The sequence below is a fragment of the Triticum aestivum genome, chromosome 7B, assembly GCF_018294505.1.
Source record: "Triticum aestivum cultivar Chinese Spring chromosome 7B, IWGSC CS RefSeq v2.1, whole genome shotgun sequence".
NCBI classification, from domain to species: Eukaryota; Viridiplantae; Streptophyta; class Magnoliopsida; order Poales; family Poaceae; genus Triticum; species Triticum aestivum.
This window is the reverse complement of record NC_057813.1, coordinates 285,478,928-285,502,994: the sequence shown is the minus strand read 5'-3', so window position 1 is coordinate 285,502,994 and position 24,067 is coordinate 285,478,928.

The following is a 24,067-nucleotide window of genomic DNA, read 5'->3' as shown; positions in this document are numbered from 1 at the left end:
TTGCCCTGTTCTGCACTCAATCTGCTTAGCTGAGATGGCATGCCAAGCCCGATTAGTTGCTAAAATATCCTGCCATATATTTATTGTGACGTAGATTGCCATGGTCTAGTAGCCAATCTGTTAGGTGAAATAGTTGTACACCGTTTTATACTCGATCTTTGTTGCTGCGATGGCCTTCGATAGTTCGATGGCTGTGTGCTCGGCCTCATTGACTGCTGAAACAGCCTGCCATAATTTAGCACTCAAATCTGTTTGCTGAATTAGCTTTACATATATCTCGTTACTTAGATCTGCTCGTCCAAATATCTTGCCATAGCTTTAGACATCGACCTAGGTATTTTTTTCTGGACTTCATAAAAAAGCATATATGTTTTTCCTGTAATATCTAGTAGAAGAACTAATTTGTATGTCTAACAGATGGACAGGACTTGGATAACTTCTGCTCGAAGATTCTCCGCTGCATATGTCGAGGGGGTTGAAAACTTCATGAACTTTATCAGAGCTGAGTACGGTGGTCCGAAATCAGATGTGCTCTGCCCGTGTAGCAGTTGTATGAATTCAGTTACAAGACCCCAGTCAACTGTGCAAAATCATCTACACTTGTATGGGATGTCGGTCACATATACTAGGTGGGTTCATCATGGTGAAGCTGTGAACGTCAATGTTACTGACTACGTGGAAGCAGCAGATCACCATCTTGATCTGCCTGATGCTCAGGTGGAAGAGGAGGAGGAGGTGGTGGTGGCGGAGCCAGTGAGTTTGACCAACATTGAAACAATGCTACGAAATGCTCGTGCATTTCGTGAACTTTCACCTGCAGAAGAAAAATGGTGGGCCCGCATGTTGGAACAATGCAACGTGGCTGTCACCCCAGGAAATAAGCTGTCAGTATTCTCAGCTATGGTCACCTTTCTTCAGGTGAAGACATCTGAGCGGATGACCAACAAATCATTCGATGCGATGTTGGCTGCTTTCCGCAAATCTTTCCCAGATGCGTCTGAGCTGCCACACACCTACAGTAAAATGAAGAATTTCCTTCGTGCAGTTGGAATTGGATATGATATGATCCATGTTTGTAAGAATAATTGTGTTCTGTTCCGGAAGGATTATGCCAACTTAAGTGAATGCCCGAAATGCAAATCATCAAGATGGAAAGATGGCGATGCTGTGAAGAGGGTTCCTCATAATGTTCTGAGACATTTTCCAATTACACCAAGATTGCAGAGGTTGTTTCATGATGCTGAAACAAGAGAGGATGTACTGTGGCATTCTAGGAACCAGGAGTACAGAGATCAGAATGTAATGAGCCATCCATCTCATGGTAGTGAGTGGCAAAGCTTCAATCAGAAACACAAAAAGTTTGCTGCTGACCCGAGAAACATTAGACTTGGCTTAGCTTCAGATGGATTTAACCCATTTGGCCACCAGAGCGCCACATATAGCATGTGGCCAGTGCTTGTTATCCCTTACAACATGCCTCCAAATGTCTGCACCAAAGAATCAAACTACATGATGGCCTTGCTCATCCCAGGTCCAAAAAGTCCTGGAAAGGATTTTGATTTATTCATGGAGCCTCTTGTGGAGGAACTTCAACAGCTATGGAAGGGTGTTCTCACTCGAGACCTATATAGCAGCCCACCAGCTGATTTCTTTCTGCGTGCTGTTATAATTTGGTGCATCCATGATTATCCGGCTTTGGGCACTATGTCAGGGCGAACGACACATGGTTACAATGCATGTGTTCGATGTGACAGGAATCCGCTGTCATATGCAATACTTAGCAAGATCGGTTACATTGGACACCGCCGTTTCCTTGCCAAGGACAAGCCGCGTCCTACAAAATACCGAAGACATGTGTTCAATGCAAAGCATGAAAACCGTGATGCGCCAAAGAGGCTCACCGCCGATGAGTTGCAAGTGGAATTAGAGAAGGTCAGGCATATTACACCAGGAAACCATCCTCGTAATGGTAGTGGGAAAAGGAAGCGTGGCAAGGCAGAAGAGAGATTATTGTTTACCCGCACGTGCACTTTGTGGGACTTGGAGTATTTGAAAGATTTGGATCTGCGGCATAATCTTGATGTGATGCACATCGAGAAAAATATATGTGACAGCATTATCGGCACACTTCTTAATATTGAAGGCAAGACGAAAGATACCTTAAAATCTAGGATTGATTTGACACATCTGGGTATCAGAAAGGATTTGCAGGTGCAAGATGAAGGTAAACCACGGGATATGGCACCAGCTGTGTACGTCTTGGACAAGGTAAAAAGAAAAGAATTCTGCGAGGTCCTGTCACGTGTGAGATTCCCACATGGATTTGCTTCCAACCCTGAAAGGAGAGTCAGTGCAGATGGAAACAAGGTACAAGGGTTGAAAACTCATGACTGCCACGTCCTACTTCAAAGGGTTTTACCTGTTATCCTTAGAGGATTGGGCCGCCCTGACTTATACAGAGCAGTTGCAGAGTTGGGACAATTCTTCAGGGAACTCTGCAGTAGAAATATCAGGATAGATGCTTTGGAGCGTCTTAGAGACAAGATACCAACTATCCTATGCGACCTTGAGAAGATATATCCTCCAGCCTTCTTTGATGTGATGGTGCATTTGGCTGTTCATCTACCTGATGAGGCACTACTTAGAGGTCCAGTACAGTATGGCTGGATGTACCCTATTGAAAGGCGGCTAGGCACTTTCAAGGGCTATGTCAGGAACAGAGCTAGACCTGAGGGTTCCATTGCAGAGGCCTACATTGCTACAGAAGCGTTGACATTCTGCTCAAAATACATTGAAACAGCTGATCAGCTTAGCAAAGAGGTGGGTGAAGACAATCCCGGGCTCAATGTTTTCGATTATTCTGTTCGAGTTACAGGGAAGAGTCGACAAGAGGACAAACCTAAAGATTTGGACAAAATGGTTTGGTATGTGTTGAATAACTGTCCTGAGATACTACCTTATATCAAGTAAGTGCTAAGTACTGCAGCTTATACATCGTAATCTACTAAACTTGCAGCACATTCTTATATATTTAGATGTTTGACGCGATCACTATGTTGTGCAGCATCTACAAAAAGGAGTTACTGCCGCAAAATCCAAGAAACATTGACAAACTGGTTATGGCAGGATTTGCGAAATGGTTCAAGAGCCATGTAAGCTTTTGAATTGCACTGTCAGTTTTTTTAATATATTGAGTACATAAGATGATCAGCTTGTCTATTTTCTAAACATAGGTTAAGAAGATGCGGGAGGATGGGCAGGCAGTTGATGATGCCCTTTACGCACTAGCAATGGGTCCTGATACTCGGGTAAGACATTATGAATCTTGCGTTGTTGGAGATGTGCGCTACAACACCCTTGCACGCGACGAAGGCAGGAAGACACAAAACAGTGCCATCATGAGCACGGATACGTACGGCAGAGTGACAACTGAAATGTATGCTAACATAACAGACATTGTTCAGTTGCAGTATATCTCCAGTTTCGAGGATCATCGGTGTGTGGTTCTGTTGTGCTGTCGTTGGTATAACCTGTTTTCCAGGATCGCAAAACCCAGAGCTGATGATTATTTCAAATCCATCAATGTCAAGGCGGCGTACCAGACCAACGAGCCTTTTATTTTGGCAAATCAAGCAACACAGATATTTTTCTTGGAAGACACATTTGCACGTAGCGATGACTGGAGAGTATTGCAAAGGTTTGAGCAGAGGAATTCGTTTAATGAAGTTGCACAACAAGATGATGCTTACACCGCTCCTGATGTACAAGATTCCACAGATGTTCCTAATATCTTTGAGAACCATCACGTCAATGACGCTGGCGAAAAGATTGCCTGTCGTGCTGTGGACATACAAGAGTTGATCAAGAAGAAGCCAACGTTCGAGGACATTGAGGATGAAGAAGAAGATGACACTTGGGGAATTATGATTCAGACTGATACACATGGCGAAGATGTTGATGCTGCTGCTGCGGATGATGATTAGATTGCTTTTGTCGTATTTGCCTGTCAGAAGACATGTTTTTATCTACTATGTGAAATTGTGTTTTCTATGGCAACTGAAACCTGATGAACGTGTTGTTTAGTATTTTGCTGTGAGAACATCACTTCTTATGTATGTTGATTTGTGTTTGGTGATTGTATGACGAGTAAAACATGATGACATTGTTTTTTAGTTGTACGCATATTTGGCTGTGAAACTTGAATTTGATGACATAGTTTGTTGTTGGACTGCAATTTGCTCGACGTCTTCGAATGGGAACAAAGCTGACCCAATGGGGCCTCTATTAATTTATTTATTTATTACCAAAAGGGCCTCTGCTATTTATTTATTCATGAGAAAAAGGGGATACCCCCTGATTTCCGTTAATAGAAATCATTAGATGATCACAACACTACTGTAACGCCTCGGATTCGATGTGCCAGATGTCTTCCAGTTCTTCGCCGTTGCTGCCATGTCATTTGTTTGCGTGTTGCACTTTGCCATGTCATCATCTGCATTTCATCCGCTAGCTCCGGCGAGAGCTCGCACCGGCCAACCTCGGTCCGCGTGCAAACCCTAGATCCAAAACGAGGTTGACCCCGAAATTCCTCCAAGTCCTTATTTTCTACATTAAGTGACTCTGTTTATCACATCATATTTCCCTGCATACTGCTCCGTTTTGCGTTCATGATATATCAAAACATTCACCAGGAGATGCTCTTCATTTTGTTCCATTGTGCCATGCTTGTTTGAGTTCATCTTGGTGCCCTAATCATCGTTGCAAGAGTGCTATATGATGCTAACTGCTGTCTGTTAACAGAACTTGATGATTTGTCTTTTTCGTTGCATTTTGTGTGTGCATCCTATGAGCATGAGCTCTACAGGTGTTTTGTACTACATCATGCCATCTTTACAGTAGTGTAATCCATGTATTTTTGTGTGCCTTGTAGCGAGCACATCAAGCTTGTGAAGTAGGGTACTTGCTGTTTCTATTTTGCTAGGCTGGATCTGTTATACCATGATGCTATGTAAACCTGCTTCTACAAGTCATTCTATGCATAATCTAGAGATGTTCACTAAGGATGTTTTGTTACACATGTCATGATCTATCCGTCCATGCCTTTGGTTGCATTTATAGTCTGCTCTAGCTTGTTGTAATCTTGATCTCAAATTGCTAAATAATGGTGTTGTCACCCTGTTAACATTAAGTTCAGTTTTTCCATGTGTCTTGCTAGTGATCCATGCACCCTATGAACTTGCTCTTGCCATTCTTAGCTTCATAAATATGTCATTTTACTGTTGGTCACCTTGTCATGCCATGTATTGCTCTGTGGTGAGTTGTACAAGATCACCAACATGCCCACTTATCATTGTTCCTGCCATGTACTGCTATTCTGAATCTGTCATATCATTTGCCATGTTTGCATGGATGCTACCATCTTTTCTGTTGATCTTTGGAATTAGTTCAGTAAAGGAGTTTTTTCTTTGTCTTTAGTATTAGCATGCCATGCCTTTTTTTGCCATGATAAGTTCATGTAACATGTTTGATAGCTCTAAACATTGCAACCTGATGTATTTCTGCCATGTCCAGTGATTTCTGCTAAGTATGCGAAACTGTTATTATTTGCAATCTTGCCATGTCCTTTTACTTGTACTTCATGCCCATGCCTTTTGTTCTTACGTTGAGATGTTGTAGCATATTGTTTGGATGCTTGGTAGATGCCTAGTTGCTGTTTTGGACAGCTTGTCCTTTAAACTTGTTTCATGTGTATGTGTTGAACCGTTGCTCCGTTTTGAATGTGCTCTATATGAAACTTTCTTGATTTTGCATGAAGTTTCATATTATCATGTTGCGTCAACGTTTTGAGAGTGTTTGCTTGATGTTTGTATGCATTTGGCATCAATGACATGTTTAACTTGTTTTGCTCATATCTTCTAGGTCGTAGCTCCGAATTAAATGAACTTTATATGTAACTTGACTAGAATCTCGTGAAGGTCATCTTGGTGCATCTTAACTTGATGTTTAACAACTTGAACATAAGGTTTATTCAGTTCTGGACCAATGTCGAAATATGCATATGGGGATTTTCTGGAATTGTTATATGTTGTTTCTAGCCTCATTTAAACTTGTTTGGCTATGTTGTTCTTGTATGCATCATCTCTTGCCATGAGTAGCTTCATGTAGCCTTGTCATGCATCATACTTGGTTGAGCATCATGTCTTGTCTATGTGTTGTGTGTTTACCTTGTTGTTTGCTTCTTTCCGGTTGTGCTCCTTCTCGTAAGTTCCTATTTCGTTGCGATCGTGAGGATTCGTTCGTCTATGCTTGATTCATCTTCGTGGATTCATCTTCTTCATGGACTCGTTCTTCTTCCTAGCGGGATTTCAGGCAAGATGACCGCTACCCTGGATCTCACTACTATCATTGCTAGGCTAGTTGCTTTGTTCTATCGCTATGCTGCGCTACCTATCACTTGTTCTTCAAGCCTCCCAATTTGCCATGTCAGCCTCTAACCTTTTTCACCCTTCCTAGCAAACCGTTGTTTCGCTATGTTACCGCTTTTGCTCAGCCCCTCTTATAGCGTTGCTAGTTGCAGGTGAAGTTGAAGATTGCTCCATGATGGACAAGATTATGTTGGGATATCACAATATCTCTTATTTATTTAATGCACCTATATAATTGGTAAAGGGTGGAAGGCTCGGCCTTATGCCCAGTGTTTTGTTCCACTCTTGCCGCCCTAGTTTTTGTCATACCGGTGTTATGTTCCTTGATTTTGCGTCCCTTATGCGGTTGGGTGATTTATGGGACCCCCTTGACAGTTCGCTTTGAATAAAACTCCTCCAGCAAAGCCCAACCTTGGTTTTACATTTGCCTCACCTAGCCTTTTTCCCTTGGGAGTCGCGCTCCCGAGGGTCATCTTTATTTACCCCCCCCCCCCCGGGCTAGTGCTCCTCGGAGTGTTGGTCCAAACTAGAGCACCGTGCGGGACCATCCCTTGGCAACTTGGGTTACGTCGGTACCTGTACGCTTTGCTTATCCGGTGTGTCCTGAAAACGAGATACGTGCGACTCCTAGCGGGATTGTCGACACATCGGGCGGCTTTGCTGGTCTTGTTTTACCATTGTCAAAATGTCTTGTAAACCGGGATTCCGAGACTGGTCGGGTCTTCCTAGGAGAAGGAATATCCTTCGTTGACCGTGAGAGCTTGTGATGGGCTAAGTTGGGACACCCCTGCAGGGTTTAAACTTTCGAGAGCCGTGCCCATGATTATGTGGCAGATGGGAATTTGTTAACATCCGGTTGTAGAGAACTTGACAGCAGATTCAGATTAAAACGCATCAACCGTGTGTGTAGCCATGATGGTCTCTTCTCAGTGGAGTCCAGGAACTGAACACGGTTTTTGGGTTATGTTTGACATAAGTAGGAGTTTAGGATCACTTCTTGATCATTACTAGTTGACGACCGTTCCGTTGCCCCTCTTCTCGCTCTTATTTGCGTATGTTAGCCACCAACATGCTTAGACGCTCCTGCAACCTCACCACTTTACCCCTTCCTTACCCATTAAGCTTTGCTAGTCTTGATACCTGATATGTCTCCAACGTATCTATAATTTTTGATTGTTCCATGCTATTATATTACCTGTTTTGAATGATTATGGGCTTTATTATAAACTTTTATATTACTTTTGGGACTAACCTATTATCCGGAGGCCCAGCCCATATTGTTGTTTTATTGCCTGTTTCAGTATTTCGAAGAAAAGGAATATGAAACGGAGTCCAAACGGAATGAAACCTTCGGCAACGTTATTTTTAGGAAGAATATGATCCTGGAGACTTGGAGTTCACATCAAAAGATCCTCGAGGAGGCCAGGAGATAGGGGCACCACCCCCCCTACTGTGCGCGCCCCCTGTCTTGTGGGCCCCTCGAGAACCTCCCGACTGACTTCTTTCGCCTATATAAGCCTACGTATGCTAAAACCATCGAATAGCAAGATAGATCAGGAGTTCTGCCGCCGCAAGCCTCAATAGCCACCAAAAACCTCTCGAGAGCCCGTTCCGGCACCCTGCCGGAGGGGGAACCCATCACCGGTGGCCATCTTCATCATCTCAGCGCTATCCATGACGAGGAGGGAGTAGTTCACCCTCGGGGCTGAGGGTATGTACCAATAGCTATGTGTTTGATCTCTCTCTCTCTCATGTTCTCTCTATGGCACAATCTTGATGTATCGCGAGCTTTGCTATTATAGTTGGATCTTATGATGTTTCTCCCCCTCTACTCTCTTGTGATGAATTGAGTTTCCCTCTTGAAGTTATCTGATCGGATTGAGTCTTTTGTTTAAGAACACTTGATGTATGTCTTGCCGTGTTTATCTGTGGTGACAATGGGATATCTTGTGCCACTTGATGTATGTTTTGGTGACCAACTTGCGGGTTCCGCCCATGAACCTATGCATAGGGGTTGGTACACGTTTTCTTGACTCTCCGGTAGAAACTTTGGGGCACTCCTTGAAGTACTTTGTGTTGGTTGGATGAATCTGAGATTGTGTGATGCATATCGTATAATCATGCGCACGGATACTTGAGGTAACAATGGAGTATCTAGGTGACATTAGGGTTTTGGTTGATTTGTGCCTTAAGGTGTTATTCTAGTACGAACTCTTTAATAGATTGATCCGAAAGAATAACTTTGAGGTGGTTTCGTACCCTACCATAATCTCTATGTTTGTTCTCCGCTATTAGTGGCTTTGGAGTGACTCTTTGTTGCATGTTGAGGGATTGTTATATGATCTATCTATGTTATTATTGTTGAGAGAACTTGCACTAGTGAAAGTATGAACCCTATGCCTTGTTTCCTATCATTGCAATACCGTTTACGCTCACTTTTATCACTCGCTTCCTTGCTGTTTTTATAATTTCAGATTACAAATACCTATATCTACCATCCATATTGCACTTGTATCACCATCTCTTCGCGAACTAGTGCACATATACAATTTACCATTGTATTGGGTGTGTTGGGGACACAAGAGACTCTTTGTCATTTGGTTGCAAGGTTGTTTGAGAGAGACCATCTTCATCCTACACCTCCTACGGATTGATAAACCACAATCCACTTGAGGGAAATTTGCTACTGTCCTACAAACCTATGCACTTGCAGGCCCAACAACGTCTACAAGAAGAAGGTTGTGTTGTAGACATCAAGCTCTTTTCTGGCGCCGTTGCCGGGGAGGTGAGTGCTTGAAGGTATATCTTTAGATCTTGCAATCGAATCTTTTTGTTTCTTGTTTTATCACTAGTTTAGTCTATAAAAGAAAACTACAAAAAAAGGAGTTAAGTTTATCTCATACGCTTCGTCTTTTTAATATCTTTCGTGAGTATGATGAAAAGGAAAATTGTGCTCAAGTGCTAGAAGAAGAAATCTACAGAATGTTTGATACTAAATCTTTGAATGATGAGCATGATTGCAATATTGTTAGTATGAATTCCTTGAATATCCATAGTATTAATGATGATTGCCTTAGTCATGATGAAAATATCTCTTATGAGCATGCCAACTTTTGTGGAGTGCATGTTTGCATGAACACACCAAATAGAGAAGATATTTATTGCAAGAGGCATAAGCATTTAGAAACTAAATGGTTGCAAGAAAGGCTAGATGTGAGTGCTGAAAATTTAAAATTCCTTTGCCGTACTTGTGAACTTTGCAATGAACGTGGTCATTTACATCTCCAATGCAAATTGTTTCATGACCGAATCGTGTCCAAAAATTGTGATGATTTGATTTCCCTTGCACATTATAATGAACTTAGTTTGCTTTTGGGTTATGAAGAGTTGAAACGTTTAACTAAGCCTATTCCAGAATTTAATGTTAAGCATTTCCTTGATATTGATCTAGAAAAGATTTATATGTTTTGTGCAGAGAATTGCATTGAAAATCCTTATATTGCCAATTACCTAAAGAAAATAAAGCAAATAGAAGATGATGAGAATACTAATGAACGGGAAGAGACTTCCCAATATCCTCCTATTATTTCTTATGATGAATCGAGTAACGAGGAGGAGCTTTCTATTCAACCAATCTCGTCAATAAGGAGCTCAAAGAGGAAGGTTGAACCCATACATAATGTGAAGAAGAAAAGGAAAAGAAGGGGCAACAAGGTAAAAAGGTATCCCTTCCAAATGATGTTGCTCCTACTACTTGTGATGATGATAATTGCTATACTATTGGTGCTATCCATACTATTAATGATGAGAGTGATTATGCTTATGATATGAAAAGGCCCAAGCTTGAGGAAGCTATGTTTGATGAGAATGACATATTTGATAATATTGCTGAAATTAATGTTTGTACCAAGCTTGGGGATGCTACGTTTAGTAAAGATGATATTTTTAGCATCCCATGTTTTGATATGCAAAGTTGTTATGATGATAGCATGCCTCCTACCTATGATGATTATATTGATGAAAGTGGGTTCGGAAGAGTGTCAACTTTAGGAAGTAGTGATCCCACTATTTTGGAAGATGTTGAATCTTATAATATTTATGAAAGTGGATTTGGAAGAGTGTCAACTTTATTTAGTGATGATTCCACTATCTTGGGAGAGGTTTCAATCGATTATGCTGAGAACGAAGTTGCTACTTATGATGATTATTGTGATGAAACTTATGCTATAAAAAGTAGTGATGATTATATTTACAAATCTTGTCATGATTATGATTATCCTTTTTCTGAACATTACTATTTTAATGTGGAAACAATTTTTAGTGTTCAAGTCTGTTATGTTACTCTCACTATTCCGAATGAGAAGAATTTTGCTTATGTGGAGAGTAGTAAATTTTCTATGCTTGTAGATCATGAAAAGAATGCTTTAGGTGATGGTTATATTGTTGAATTAATTCAAGATGCTACTGAAAATTATTATGAGGGAGGAACATACGCTTGCAGGAATTGCAATAATATCAAGTTTCCTCTCTATGTGTTGAAAATCTTGAAGCTATGCTTGTTTTACCTTCCTATGCTTGTTGATTATTGTTCCCATAAGTTGTTTGCTCACAAAATCCCTATGCATAGGAAGTGGGTTAGACTTAAATGTGCTAGTCATATGCTTCATGATGCTCCCGTTATGTTTCAATTCTTATCTTTTATGTGAGCATCATTGTCATCATCATGCCTAGCTTAAAGAAAAGGCATTAAAGAAAAGCGCTTGTTGGGAGACAACCCAATATTTATCCTTACTGTTTTTGTGTGTCCACATGATTATTCTACTTTATTAATCATGTTTTATATCTTTTGTTTCAATAAAGTGCCAAGTAAGACCTTTAGGATAGCTTACGGTGATAGTTGTGTTGATCCTGCTGAAAATCAGAAACTTTTGCACCCAGTAAATTAGTTTTTTTTAATTCAAAGAAACGTGCTTCTGATCTTATTCTTATTTATCTGGATTGGTACACAATTTTCTTAGGACTTCCTAATTTGGTAGAATTTTTTGAGTTCCAGAAGTATACGTTTGATACAGATTACTACAGACTGTTCTGTTTTTGACAGATTCTGTTTTCTATGTGTTGTTTGCTTATTTTGATGAATCTATGAGTAGTATCGGAGGGTATGAACCATAGATAAGTTGGAATATAGTACATATTACACCAATATGAATTTAGAATGAGTTCATTACAGTACCTAAGTGGTGGTTTTATTTTCTTATACTAACGAACCTTGCGAGTTTTGTGTTGAGTTTTGTGTGGTTGAAGTTTTCAAGTTTTGGGTAAAGATTCGATGGACTATGGAATAAGGAGTGGCAAGAGCCTAAGCTTGGGGATGCCCAAGGAACCCCAAGATAATATTCAAGAATAGCCAAAAGTCTAAGCTTGGGGATGCCCCGGATGGCATTCCCTCTTTCGTCTTCGTTCATCGATAACTTTACTTGGAGCTATATTTTTATTCACCACATGATATGTGTTTTGCTTGGAGCATCATTTTATTTTATTAGTATTTGTTTTCTGTTATTTAGAATAATGTTTTGCATCTTTATTTTCAATAAAAATGTCAAGGATAGCCTTTACCATACTTATTTTGCTAGTATACATGTTGCTGTTTAAAACAAAAAGTTTACCGCTGTTGCAAAACTTCCCTACAAAAGTCAGAGAATGGTATAATGTTTTATCTTTTTGCATATTGAGCTCTGATAAATTTATTACAGTGGGAATTTTCCCTCATATTTTTTGGAGTTAGGGAAGTATTGATACTCATGCATTCTTTACAGACTGTACTGTTTTGGCAGATTGCTGTTATGGTTGCATTGTTTGCATATGTTTGCTTGTTTAATGATTCTATTTGAGAATAGGAGTATTAAATATGCAGAGGCATTTAGTATGCAACGTTGAATAATAATTTTAGTGATTTGTTACAGTAGAAAATGATAAGGTTTTGCATTGGTTTATACTAACCTATCTCACGAGTTCTTGTTGAGTTTGTTGTGGATGAAGCTTTTTGATAAAAAGAGAAACCATGATATGAGAGGAATTAAGGAGACATAAAAGCTCAAGATTGGGGATTCCCAAGGCACCCCAAGATAACATTTCAAGAAGTCTCAAGCATCTAAGCTTGGGGATGCCCCGGTAGGCATCCCACCTTTCTTCTTCAATAGCTATCGGTTAGTATTGGTTGAGCCTAAGTTTTTGCTTCTTCACATGAGTTATGCTATCCTTGCAATGTCATTCTATTTTGTTTTGCTTGCTGTTTGAATACAATACCAAGATCTGAAATTCCTTAATGTTAGAGAGTCTTCACATAGTTGCACAATTATTTAACTACTCATTGATCTTCACTTATATCTTGTTGGAGTAGTTTGTGGTTTGCTCTAGTGCTTCACTTATATCTTTTAGATCACGACGGTGGTTTTATTTTTTAGAAATTAATGAACTCTCATGCTTCACTTATATTATCTTGGGAGTCTTAAATAGCATGGTAATTTGAATGAAAACTATCATAGGAAGTGAATTGGATGTTATGATCAATTTGATACTTGATAATTGTTTTGAGACATGGAGGTAGTGATATTAAAGTCATGCTAGTTGGGTGATTATGAATTTAATGAATTCTTGTGTTGAAGTTAGCAAGTCCTGTAGCATGCACGTATGGTTAAAGTTGTGTAACAAATTTGAAACATGAAGTGTACCTCGCTTGTGCATCCTTATGAGTGGCGGTCGGGGACGAGCGATGGTATTTTCCTACCAATCTATCCCCCTATGAGCATGCACGTAGTGCTTGGTTTTTGATGACTTCTAAATTTTTGCAATACGTATATGAGTTCTTTTGACTACCGTTGAGTCCATGGATTATACGCACTTTTACCTTTCCATCATTGCTAGCTTCTTCGGTACCGTGCATTGCCCTTTCTCACCTCGAGAGTTGGTGTAAACTTCGCCGGTGCATCCAAACCCCGTGATATAATATGCTCTATCACACATAAACCTCCTTATATCTTCCTCAAAACAGCCACCATGCCTACCTATTATGGCATTTCCATAGCCATTCCGAGATATATTGCCATGCAACTTTCCACCGTTCCATTCTTCATCTTCATGACATACATTACTTTTGGCATATTGCCATTGCATGATCATGTAGTTGACATCGTATTTGTGGCAAATCCACCATGCATTATTTTTCATACATGTCACTCTTGATTCATTGCACCATCCCGGTACACCACCGGAGGCATTCATATAGAGTCATATCTTGTTCTAGTTTCGAGTTGTAATTCATATGTTGTAATCAATGAAAGTGTGATGATCATCATTATTAGAGCATTGCCCAAAAAGAAAAGAAAAAGGAAAAAAAGAAAGGCCAAAAGGAAAAAAAAGAAGGCCCAAAGAAAAAAAAGAAAAAAAAAAGAAAAAAAGGGCAATGTTACTATCTCTTTTTCCACACTTGTGCTTCAAAGTAGCACCTTGTTCTTCATGTAGTGAGTCTCATATATTGTGCTTCAAAGTAGCACCATGATTTTCATATAGTGATTCTCATATGTTGTCACTTTCATATACTAGTGGGAATTTTTCATTATAGAAATTGGCTTGTATATTCCTACGATGGGCTTCCTCAAATGCCCTAGGTCTTCGTGATCAAGCAATTTCGATGCACACCCACTAGTTTTCTTTTGTTGAGCATTCATTTGTAGCTCTAGTGCATCCGTTGCATGGCAATCCCGACTCCTCATGTTGACATCAATTGATGGGCATCTCCATAGCCCGTTGATTATCCTCGTCAATGTGAGACTTTCTCCTTTTTTGTCTTCTCCACACAATCCCCATCATCATATTCTATTCCACCCATAGTGCTATATCCATGGCTCACGCTCATGTATTGCGTGAAGGTTGTAAAAGTTTGAGATTATTTAAGTATGAAACAATTGCTTGGCTTGTCATCAGGGGTATAGAAGTTGGGAACATCTTTGTGTGCAAAAATGAAGCATAGCCTAACTATATGATTTTGTAGGGATGAACTTTATTTTGCCATGTTATTTTGAGAAGACATTATTGCTTTTATTAGCATGCTTGAAGTGTTACTATTTCTTTTATCAATATGAACTTTTATTTTGAATCATTTGGATCTGAACATCCATGCCATAATAAAGAAAATTACATTGAGAATCATGCTAGGTAGCATTCCGCATCAAAAATTCTGTTTTTATCCATTTACCTACTCGAGGACGAGCAGGAATTAAGATTGGGGATGCTTGATACGTCTCCAATGTATCTATAATTTTTGATTGTTCCATGCTATTATATTACCTGTTTTGAATGATTATGGGCTTTATTATACACTTTTATATTACTTTTGGGACTAACATATTAACCGGACGCCCAGCCCATATTGTTGTTTTATTGCATGTTTCAGTATTTTGAAGAAAAGGAATATCAAACGAAGTCCAAACAGAATGAAACCTTCGGCAGCATTATTTTTGGGAAGAATATGATCCTGGAGACTTGGAGTTGACGTCAGAAGATCCTCGAGGAGGCCAGGAGATAGGGAGGGCACCCCCCCCCCCTACTGGGTGCGCCCCCCCTGTCTCGTGGGCCCCTCGAGCACCTCCCGACCGACTTCTTTTGCCTATATAAGCCTACGTACCCTAAAACCATCGAATATCAAGATAGATCGGGAGTTACGCCTCCGCAAGCCTCTATAGCTACCAAAAACTTCTCGGGAGCTTGTTCCGGCACCCTGCCGGAGGGGGAACCCATCACCGGTGGCCATCTTCATCATCCTGGCGCTATCCATGACGAGGAGGGAGTAGTTCACCCTCGGGGCTGAGGGTATGTACCAGTAGCTATGTGTTTGATCTCTCTCTCTTGTGTTCTCTCTATGGCACGATCTTGATGTATTGTGAGCTGTGCTATTATAGTTGGATCTTATGATGTTTCCCCCCTCTACTCTCTTGTGATGAATTGAGTTTCCCTCTTGAAGTTATCTTATCGAATTGAGTCTTTTGTTTAAGAACACTTGATGTATGTGTTGTTGTGTTTATCTGTGGTGACAATGGGATACCACGTGCCACTTGATGTATGTTTTGGTGACCAACTTGCGGGTGCCGCCCATTAACCTATGCATAGGGGTTGGCACACGTTTTCTTGACTCTCTGGTAGAAACTTTGGGGCACTCTTTGAAGTACTTTGTGTTGGTTGGATGAATCTGAGATTGTGTGATGCATATCGTATAATCATGCCCACGGATACTTGAGGTGACAATGGAGTATCTAGGTGACATTAGGGTTTTTGTTGATTTGTGTCTTAAGGTGTTATTCTAGTACGAACTCTTTAATAGATTGATCCGAAAGAATAACTTTTAGGTGGTTTCGTACCCTACCATAATCTCTACGTTTGTTCTTTGCTATTAGTGGCTTTGGAGTGACTCTTTGTTGCATGTTGAGGGATTTTATATGATCTATCTATGTTATTATTGTTGAGAGAACTTGCACTAGTGAAAGTATGAACCCTATGCCTTGTTTCCTATCATTGCAATACCGTTTACGCTCACTTTTATCACTCGCTACCTTGCTGTTTTTATAATTTCAGATTACAAATACCTATATCTACCATCCATATTGCACTTGTATCACCATCTCTTCGCCGAACTAGTGCACCTATACAATTTACCATTGTATTGGGTGTGTTGGGGACACAAGAGACTCTTTTTTATTTGGTTGCAAGGTTGTTTGAGAGAGACCATCTTCATCCTACGCCTCCTACAGATTGATAAACCTTAGGTCATCCACTTGAGGGAAATTTGCTACTATCCTACAAACCTGTGCACTTGCAGGCCCAACAACGTCTACAAGAAGAAGGTTGTGTAGTAGACATCAATAGCCATAGTAATGGGATTGCTGATTCCTCGTGGCTCACAGATTACTACAACACCAGTTGCAGGTACAGGTTTTGCGATGATCATGACGCGAGAGCGATGTTGCTTATTTTGGAGTTCTTCTTCTGCTTCTTCTTTGATCAGGGGATAGGTTCCAGGTCGGCAGCCTGGGCTAGCAGGGTGGATGTCATTTGAGTTTCTGTTTGTGTTTCATCCGTAGTCGGATGTTGATCTTATGTATGATGTATTGATGTATTCTTGCGGCATTTGTATGCCTTGTATGTATTCCCATCTATTATATAAGTTGGTGTAATGATATCCACCTTGCAAAAGTGTCTTTGATATGCGCTTCTATCCTTGGTGGGACCTTCGAGTTACTTTAAGACAGGGTTGCATATTGGGCATGACAAGTTGGTATCAGAGCCTCAACCAACCATAGGAGCCCCCTTGATTGTTGGCCGTTGTTGAGTCTAGAAGAAAACTGTTTTCAGAGTCTAGTTATATCGGAGAGTAGGAATTCATTTTACTCCTCAGCCCCTTCGTCGCTCTGGTGAGGAATCTTGACGTAGGTGTTTTGAATTACTCCTCTTCCCTTTCAAACTTTCTTTAGGATCACGCAGTTGGTTTTCCGATCGTTGTTCCTCAGCTCCTTGCATCTGGTGCATTTCTCGTCAAGTCAATTCGACCCTCTGTGTTTTCGCAAGTTCAATCCTTAGTTGTTTTCTTTTTCCCACCCGCCCACCCCTTTTCTTCTCGGATCCGGAGTCCGTAATCGAGTATCCATCCTACTCGTGCGAAGTCTTTGCTTTCTTTCCTCAATTATTTCAACCGGTGTTTTCTCTTCAAGTTATTCATAGGTTTTTCCCCTTCCAATTTGCCTTTGTTTTCCCGCCCTCCCACTCTCTTCTTCCCGGAGCCCGAGTCTCTTTCGAGCATCAATTTTCATTCGTACGGAGCCTCTTCAGTCTTCCCTCAATCATTTCAACCGGTGAATTCTCGTCTCGGTGGACATTCTTCATCTCTTTATCTTCTCCGGTGGATTCGATTCCATTTTTTAGTAGTGATAATATTCTTTCCCTCAGCTCAAGTGTTTTCTTTGCTCGCTCGCCTCTCGCCAGTTTATCCTTCCGGAGTGTTCAAGACATCTCAGGAGATTCTTCCGTGTTTGAAGTAATTCAAGGTTGTCACCTCATTCAAATATTTCAATTGTTCTGGTGCATCATCTATCTCTTCAACAATCCTTTCCAACGGTGTTATCTCTTTAGTGGGCCCTAACCCACAGGTCTTTTCCTAGGATCTTACCTGACTCTTCTAATTAGTTCGGAGTTATTCTCAAATCCTCTTCGAAGTTTGACGTAAGTATGAATTTCATCAGTTAGATCTTTTCCAAGATCATTTTCAAATCATTTCATTGTTGGCTCAACCTTTTCGGTTTTCATTCTCCTGGAGTATCTCGGTAATTTTGGTGGCATTCCTCATCGTCATTTGAAGATCGAAGAAGAGTTTTTCCTCTAAATCTTGCCCGTTCTCTCGAAGATTCGTGGTTCTAGTTTCATGTTATCCTCTCGAATTATTCCATTTGTCAGATATTCTTTTCTTACCCAACCGGAGTATGTCAGGAGTTGTTTTTCCATTTCTTTTCATCGGAGGCCATCGTTCCAGAAGAATTCTTTGTCCTCACATTTCAGCTACCATTATACAATTATCCCAGTGCTTCGTTCAAGTGTTCTTTAATCAGCTCATGATCTCTTTGTTCTTTTGCATCTAAATCCCCTCTACCATATTGGTTCTTCTAATTCTTCCGGTGATTCAGTCTCTTTCATCAGTCATTTTCAAATTCTTATGGTGGTTCGTTCAAGATTCTTTTTCCTTGATTATCACTTTAATCCATTCGTTCTTTCGAATCCTACCGGTAGTTCGTGAAGACTTTCTCAAGTTTTGTGCTATACCCCCCTTAATCCTTTTCAACAAGAATAAATTCCATGCCAAATCCGTTGCTTGTCATCAATTTAATTTGGTGAGGATAGCATAGTGTAATTCTTATTCTTACTTCTTCATCATCAAGTAATCCCTTCCTTAGAGTTTGTTCTTGAGGAATAAATTCTAGTTCCAAGTGTTTTCATCTTTTCTTTTCCGGAGTTCAAATTTCCTCGGCCATTTCGTCGGGACCTCCATCTAAGTCACCGCAAGCTTTAATCTTATTCTTTCATCCTTCATTCTATCTCATGATCCTTTTGTCACCAGAGTTCTTCATGGTGGTTCTTCACGACTTAATTCATTCTTCAAGAGTTAATCAAGATTCTTGTTGGTGGAGTTCAAGTATCTTTCTTCTCGCGTCTCGAAGTGTAATTAATTCTCCGTATTCTTTTGAAGTGGAGTTTTGCATTTCTTCATTCTTCTCAACTATCCAATCATTTCCATTTGTGGTCGGTTATCACCTTATGATCTTGAGATGTTACCTATAAGACCACAACAAGCTTATTCTTTTCGTTGTTGATTTTCTCAACAACTCCGTTTAAACCTTCCTTCTAAAGATGCTTTCAATTTCATTCGTGGCACATGTTGTCATTTTCTTCTCCGTTCTTTTCATTCAACTCTTTCAATTTTTTCCGGAGGTTTTGTGTCATGTCTTCATCAAGTATCATTCCATCCTCTCAAGCTCATGTTCTATTCCTCCATGTTTCAGCCGGAGTGCTGCCTAGATCCTTTTAGTCTTATTCATTTCTTATATTGTTCTAACCAGAGTGGTTTCATAGTCTATCTAATTCTGTGAGCTTTCGATTCTCGTCATTCTCGTCGTTCCTCTCTTCTTCTCGAGTGCTCTCGATTCTTTGCTTCTTCTCTTGAGTTCTTATTTCACCTCATCCCTTTTCCCTTCCGTCTCGGTCCTAAGATCTCGGGTCGAGATCTCTTGTTAGTGGAGGAGAGTTGTAACGCCCCAGATTCGATGTGCCAGATGTCTTCCAGTTATTCGCCGTTGTTGTCATGTCATTTTCTTGCGTGTTGCACTTTGCCATGTCATCATCTGCATTTCTTCCGCATGTTTTTCAAAACTTGCATCTGGCCTTTTCCCCCATTGTCCGTTTCGCGATCTGCCACTCCCACATGCACCGGCGCACCCCCTCTTATCTCTTTTTGTGAGCAGGTGTTAAACGTTCTCGGAATGGACCGAGTCTTGCCAAGTGGCCTTGGTACACCACCGGTAGACCACCTGTCAAGTTTCGTTCCATTTGGAGGTCGTTTGATACTCCAACGGTTAACCGGGTAACCGCAAATTCCTTTTGAGTGTTGCAGCCCAACACCCTCCAAAACAGCCCAATAACCCATCTAAGTCACTTCCATGCTCTTGGTCGTTCGATCACAATCGTGTGGGCGAAAACCGCACCTCATTTGGAGTCTCCTAGCTTCCTCTACCTATAAATATGTGATCATCCCCGAAATCCCGCAGTCCAAACCCTAGAAATCCCCCTCGCGCCGTGGACACCTTCTCCACCGACGGACACGTCCGGCCACCGGATCCGGCGCCCCCTCGCCGCCTCCGCCATGCCCCGTTCCCCGGTGACCTCCCTCCGCCAGCTCCAGCGAGAGCTCGCACCGGCCAACCTCGGTCCGCGTGCAAACCCTAGATCCAAAACGAGGTTGACCCCGAAATTCCTCCAAGTCCTTATTTTCTACATTAAGTGACTCTGTTTATCACATCATATTTCCCTGCATACTGCTCCGTTTTGCGTTCATGATATATCAAAACGTTCACCAGGAGATGCTCTTCATTTTGTTCCATTGTGCCATGCTTGTTTGAGTTCATCTTGGTGCCCTAATCATCGTTGCAAGAGTGCTATATGATGCTAACTGCTGTCTGTAACAGAACTTGATGATTTGTCTTTTTCGTTGCATTTTGTGTGTGCATCCTATGAGCATGAGCTCTACAGGTGTTTTGTACTACATCATGCCATCTTTACAGTGGTGCAATCCATGTATTTTTTTGATCCTTGTAGTGAGTGCATCAAGCTTGTGAAGTAGGGTACTTGCTGTTTCTGTTTTGCTAGGCTGGATCTGTTATACCATGATGCTATGTAAACCTGCTGCTACAAGCCATTCTATGCATAATCTGGAGACATTAAGGTTGTTTTGTTATACATGTCATGATCTATCCATCCATGCCTTTGGTGGCATTTATAGTCTGTTGTAGCTTGTTGTAATCTTGCTCTCAAATTGCTAAATAATGTTGTTGTCAGCCTGTTAACATTAAGTTCAGTTTTGCCATGTGTCTTGCTAGTGATCCATGCACCCTATGAACTTGCTCTTGACATTCTTAGGTTCATAAATATGCCATATTACTGTTGGTCACCTTGTCATGCCATGTATTTCTCTGTGGTGAGTTGTATGAGCTCACCAACATGCCCACTTATCGTTGTTCCTGACATGTACTGCTATTCTGAATCTGTCATATCATTTGCCATGTTTGCATGGATACTACAATCTTTTTTGTTGATCTTTGGAATTAGTTCAGTAAGGGTGTTTTGTTCTTTGTATTTAGTATTAGAATGCTATGTCTTTGTTTGCCATGGTAAGTTCATGTAACATGTTGTTTGATAGCTGTAAACATTGCAGCCTGATGTATTTCTGCCATATCTAGTGATTTCTGCAAAGTCTGCGAAACTGTTATTATTTGCAATCTTGCCATGTCCTTTTGAGCATGTTATAGTGCTTTCTGGAGATAGCTCAGTGTTCATGTTTTGTCAAGCTTTACGTTTACTTCATGCCCATGCCTTTTGTTCTTACGTTGAGATGTTGTAGCATATTGTTTGAATGCTTGGTAGATGCCTAGTTGCTGTTTTGGACAGCTTGTCCTTTAAACTTGTTTCATGTGTATGTGTTGAACCGTTGCTCCGTTTTGAGTGTGCTCTATATGAAACTTTCTTGATTTTGGATGAAGTTTCATATTATCATGTTGCATCCATGTTTTGAGAGTGTTTGCTTGATGTTTGTATGCATTTTACATCAATGTCATGTTTAACTTGTTTTGCTCATATCTTCTAGGCTGTAGCTCCGAATTAAATGAACTTTATATGTAACTTGACTAGAATGTCGTGAAGGTCATCTTGGTGCATCTAAACTTGTTGTTTAACAGCTTGAACATAAGGTTTATTCATTTCTGGACCAATTTCGAAATATGCATATGGGGATTTTCCGAAATTGTTATATGTTGTTTCCGGCCTCATTTAAACTTGTTTGGCTATGTTGTTCCTGTATGCATCATCTCTTGCCATGAGTAGCTTCATGTAGCCTTGTCATGCATCATACTTGGTTGAGCATCATGTCTTGTCTATGTGTTGTGTGTTTACCTTGTTATTTGCTTCTTTCCGGTTGTGCTCCTTCTCGTTAGTTCCTGTTTCGTTGCGATCGTGAGGATTCGTTCGTCTACGCTTGGTTCGTCTTCGTGCCTTCATCTTCTTCATGGACTCGTTCTTCTTCTTAGCGGGATTTCAGGCAAGATGACCGCTACCCTGGATCTCACTACTATCATTGCTATGCTAGTTGCTTCGTTCTATCGCTATGTTGCGCTACCTATCACTTGTTCTTCAAGCCTCCCAATTTGCCATGTCAGCCTCTAACCTGTTTCACCCTTCCTAGCAGACTGTTGTTTGGCTATGTTACCGCTTTTGCTCAGCCCCTCTTATAGCGTTGCTAGTTGCAGGTGAAGTTGAAGATTGCTCCATGATGGACAAGATTATGTTGGGATATCACAATATCTCTTATTTATTTAATGCACCTATATAATTTGTAAAGGGTGGAAGGCTCAGGCTTATGCCCGGCGTTTTGTTCCACTCTTTCCGCCCTAGTTTCCGTCATACTGGTGTTATGTTCCTTGATTTTGCGTCCCTTACGCGGTTGGGTGATTTATGGGACCCCCTTGACAGTTCGCTTTGAATAAAACTCTTCCAGCAAGGCCCAACCTTGGTTTTACATTTGCCTCACCTAGCCTTTTTCCCTTGGGAGTCGCGCTCCCGAGGGTCATCTTTATATACCCCCCGAGCCAGTGCTCCTCGTAGTGTTGGTCCAAACTAGAGCACCGTGCGGGACCATCCCTTGGCAACTTGGGTTACGTCGGTACTTGTATGCTTTGCTTATCCGGTGTGTCCTGAGAACGACATACGTGCGACTCCTATCGGGATTGTCGACACATCGGGTGGCTTTGCTACTCTTGTTTTACTATTGTCGAAATGTCTTGTAAGTCGGGATTCCGAGACTGATTGGTTCTTCCTAGGAGAAGGAATATCCTTCGTTGACTGTGAGAGCTTGTGATGGGCTAAGTTGGGACACCCTTGCAGGGTTTAAATTTTCGAGAGCCGTGCCCGCGGTTATGTGGCAGATGGGAATTTGTTAACGTCCAGTTGTAGAGAACTTGTCACCAGATTCGGATTAAAATGCATCAACCGTGAGTGTAGCCGTGATGGTCTCTTCTCGGCGGAGTCCGGGAAGTGAACACGATTTTTGGGTTATGTTTGACGTAAGTAGGAGTTCAGGATCACTTCTTGATCATTACTAGTTGACGACCGTTCCATTCCCCCTCTTCTCGCTCTTATTTGCGTATGTTAGCCACCATACATGCTTAGACGCTGCTGCAACCTCACCACTTTACCCCTTCCTTACTCATTAAGCTTTGCTAGTCTTGATACCCATGGTAATGGGATTGCTGAGTCGTCGTGGTTCACAGATTACTACAACAGCAGTTGCAGGTACAGGTTTTGCGATGATCATGACGCGAGAGCGATGTTGCTTATTTTGGAGTTCTTCTTCTGCTTCTTCTTTGATCAGGGGATAGGTTCCAGGTCGACAGCCTGGGCTAGCAGGGTGGATGTCGTTTAAGTTTCTGTTTGTGTTTCATCCGTAGTCGGATGTTGATCTTATATATGATGTATTGATGTATTCTTGTGGCATTTTTATGCCTTGTATGTATTCCCATCTATTATGTAATGTTGATGTAATGATATCCACCTTGCAAAAGCGTCTTCGATATGCACTTCTATCCTTGGTGGGACCTTCGAGTTCCTTTAGGATAGGGTCACATATTGGGCGTGAAAACTACGCCCAGCCTGCTACACATGTTTCACTCATTACTAGTTTCAGCAAAGTGCTCATGTCATAGCCATTGAATATATCACGAGTGCTACATACACTGCAAATAAAGAGATAATCATCCATAGAGCACATCGATTTTGGCCATTATATTCGCAAGCTCTTTCATCTCCTCACTACTGTCAAGGCCGTTCAGCAGTTGTTGCTTGGCCATGATCAGAGGATCTGCATCTTTAACCTTCTGCTCTGCATCTTCCTCTTCTGTCGTTCGTTCAGTTACTTGTCCAAGACCCCAACCTGCTGGTATTGGGATTCCTCGGCTAACCAAATAATCAGCATAGTTGCATTCCCCCACATCAGCAACTTCTCATAAATACAAATCACACGATCTTCCCTTTTCTACACAAATCAAATTGGAAGATCATCAACCAAACTATTAAAAGAATCAGCAACTAAAAGCAACAGAACAACACTTAAACATATTATTACCCCATGATTCGGGCATTTGTAGAAGACTCGACTAGGGTTGAGGATTGTGGTTGAGACGCGACGGATGACTCTGCGTGATTTGCAGCAGTGGCACCACACCAATGGCGGCGGGCTGCGATGAGCAACCGGGTGCGGTGCGTGTGCCAGCGGGGGTGTGATG